The sequence below is a fragment of the Pinus tabuliformis genome, chromosome 2_1, assembly GCF_031772625.1.
Source record: "Pinus tabuliformis cultivar Carrire ecotype Pingquan chromosome 2_1, CPIR1, whole genome shotgun sequence".
NCBI classification, from domain to species: Eukaryota; Viridiplantae; Streptophyta; class Pinopsida; order Pinales; family Pinaceae; genus Pinus; species Pinus tabuliformis.
In genome coordinates, this window is record NC_142299.1 from 699,391,531 (window position 1) to 699,394,967 (window position 3,437).

Sequence of the window (3,437 nt, forward strand, 5' to 3'; positions counted from 1 at the left end):
GATGAATATGTTTTATTATATGAGTTATTCAGGTGCTATGTAATCGTTTGCTTGTTAGTGAATGCAGGTTTCAAAGAGAAGGAGGAGCTCATCTGGATCGGAGAGGCTGGACTGCTACAAACAGCGTTGGACTAAAGGTATGCTTTAAACACCTGGTTGCTTGTATTTTAAATGCATATTTAGGGAAAGATAGTGCTTGATTGTTTTGTTTGTCACTAGAAAGCCTTAGCTTCTAGGGAGGTCGGTTTTGTCCGCAAAATTGACTCTTTCCGCTTGATAGAGTTGGTGCTAGCAGTTGTGAGGACTTTGCCGCAGCCGATATGGTTATGGGATCTAGGGATTCGGTTGGATGATTGGTCACTTTATTTTGTGACGAGCGGGTTTGGGGCAAAGAGTGACTCAAATCACTCTTGGTTTGACCTATGGGGGAACACCGAGACCTTCATCACATGGCAAGGTCGATTTTCCTTGTTATTGCTCCAGACCGAGATTGGTAGTAGATGGATAAACATTGATATCATGGAGATGCTAGGGTAGGATGAGTTTGGACTTCACAAATTTTTCGCCATCAGGTTCCAGGAGAGGAGGATATAGTCTCCACACGATGGGAAATATGACATAGGCAAAGTGGTGTAGCATTAGCATGGTGGCACCCTTATGAGATTGGCATGGGATCCGGGCATCACAAGATTTCATGGTTCAACTACCCTTAGGGGTGATCTGGTTCCTACAGGGGGAGATCATTTAGATCTTCCATTGGGTTTTAGTGGTTTGCTATTGGCGTGGGGGACTTCACCAGCATGGAAGGTTGGTCAACAGGAGGATAGTAGGGGAAGTTCATGTGGGAGAGACTTCATACCCATAGGGATTATGTTGTGTCTTCAAAAGTTTACTTTTGGAGTGAATAGGGTGGACTACTCAGTAGGGAAGCTTCATTGAGAGTTGGAAAGAGTCGTACATATTCATGATGCTATACTTATTTCTAATATGCAAAGGATTATGGTACATGTATCTGGTTGGATAGTGAGTGGAGCAAGGTGTGCTTGACATTGACTAGGATGGCTTGGGATCCTGATATTGAGGGATTCCTTCATGTCAACACAATGATGAGATTGGGGATGACTCAGTGGTACATTTGGGACCTTGGTCTTATTGGTGGTTATAGTGGCAATCAAAAGTTAGAGAGGGCACTTGTTCAGGCATTGCTTGAGGACAAGCAATTTTTGGTGGGGTACATTGTAATGTCCCCAATTAATAATTTTTCTAAGGGAATTTATCAATTTTGCAATTTTGGCAAATAATAAATATTTTTAGATAAATAAAATTTGGATAAATAAGTTGTGGAGGTATTAAATAAATTTTGGAGAAAAGGCAATGGTTGAGACTTAGGAAAAGAAGAAAAATTAAAGTGAACATAAGTTGCGGAGGTGAAGTTAGAGCCTAATTGAGGAGGGAATATCGATGGCAGACAGAAGACGACCTAGGGTTTCGAAGAATGGAACTAGGTGGATGTAGGGGCAGGAAGGCCTGCAGGTGGAGGCCATGAGGTCTGGACAAAGACAAGAGCAAGTACAAGAGGCAAACGGCTGGACGCGACACGAGAGGGGATGTCAGAGCAGGGCCTGAGGAAGGCGACAGCTGGGACAGGATGGCAGATGAGCCCCAGCCCAGAACTAGGGAAAATCCAAAATTCAAACAGCTGTAGGTAGGCTAATAAGAAATTCCTCAGCCCAGGGTCAGGCTTTGTAGGGATCCTGAACCTTGAATATGGGCTATAGGAAGAGGGGACGACAACGGAGCGGGGTCTAAAGCTAGGGGAGGAAGCAACACTCAGAGGGGCTATGGGAAGCAGCGAAAAGGGAAAAGCAGAAGGTAGCACCAAAGACGGAATAGGGTTCACCCAGGAAGAGAGGAGAACCAACACGCTCCAACTAGAAGCGACAGATGTGGAAACGATCGCCCAGGACAGGGAGGAAGGGCCACGACAGAGGTAGAAAGGGGAGAAGAGGAAAAAACCCAAGCTAATTAAGAGAAAAGAATCAGTAACAAACCTGATCTTGGGAACAAATGTGTTAATAGACAATGCCATGGAAGTCATGGATTTTACACTGGTTGGAAGAGCAAGAGGGAAAAAACACTCAGCAAACTTCATCCAGGAATGGGCTTCCCAACAATGGAAGGAAGCCTTGGATTCAACCTTCCAGGTGTTGACTGTTGGGTCCCTATAATACTAGTGATTACCCCATTACTATTGTAGTTATACCCCTTATTTATATTGTTGTGCCCCCATTGCCCCCATATTGTTATTAATGTGCCCATAGAATCCCTCTATTGTTATTTTTGTGGCTTTATATTATTATTGTTAGGTCGGCTGGATTATATTGTGACTCCTTAGACTTCTATATATAGAAAGAAGGTTTTGTCATTTGAATCATCAAAGAATTGTTCATTTATGTAATGTAAATGAGGTTGCCCCCTCGAAGAGGCTGAATTCTAAGGCGTTGATCTATCTTTTCTATCTTTTCTTGAGCTGGTTTCATAACATTTGGTATCAGAGCTTTGGATTCTAGGGTTTCGCTGCTCCAAACAGGTCATCGTGGCATTTTCGCTATAACTTTTTTTCTGTGACGTTTCAGAAGTCGCAAAAAAAACAAATTTGAGAAGAAATCGCGCTGAACCTTGGGTGTGAATTTCAGAGCTTTTCGCGCGATATTTTCGGAGATATGATCTGAGGAAGTTGGTCTTTTTGCAGACTCCTGAATTACATTCAAAACAGGTGACCTGGGGAAAATCGTCATAACTTTCTTTCTGAGCATCGGATTGAAATTTCGTAAGAAGGTAAGAAAGAGGACATACTGTAGTTTTCTTTTATATATTTTTAGAGTCTAAGGTTGAAACAGTGACACGTGGCACTTCATACAAGTTCGCTCTACTGAACCAGTCTATAATCAGTCACTGTGGGAGATTGTGCATAACTCTTTCTTGGAGAATCCAATTTGGATCAGACTAGTGGCATTGGAAAGAGGACATAGAAGGCTACTACAGGTCACAATTTCAGAACTAGATGATTCGAAATTACAGAGATACATCAGATTCAATATCAGGCTTCTACAAAGTAAAAAAAAGGTGTGTAGTTTTTTAATTTTTTTAATTTTTGCATAAGCTTGGTTTGAAGGAATTCAAAGGGCATAGTAAAGCATTATTATCAGTAACTGATGCCCCAAGGAAAGAAAATGCAAACACCTAGTAAGGAACCTGAAAGCTCTAGCATGACTCATGAAGAAGAGGAAGAAATGCTACATGATATATCAAAATTACAAGAACAAGTGCAACAAATGTCACGCTCACAAAAGCTAACAGATGCTAAGATAAATGGCGTGGAATCTAAGATAAAGGGCATGGAAGCTAAGATGGATGATCTGAAGACAGATTTGAGG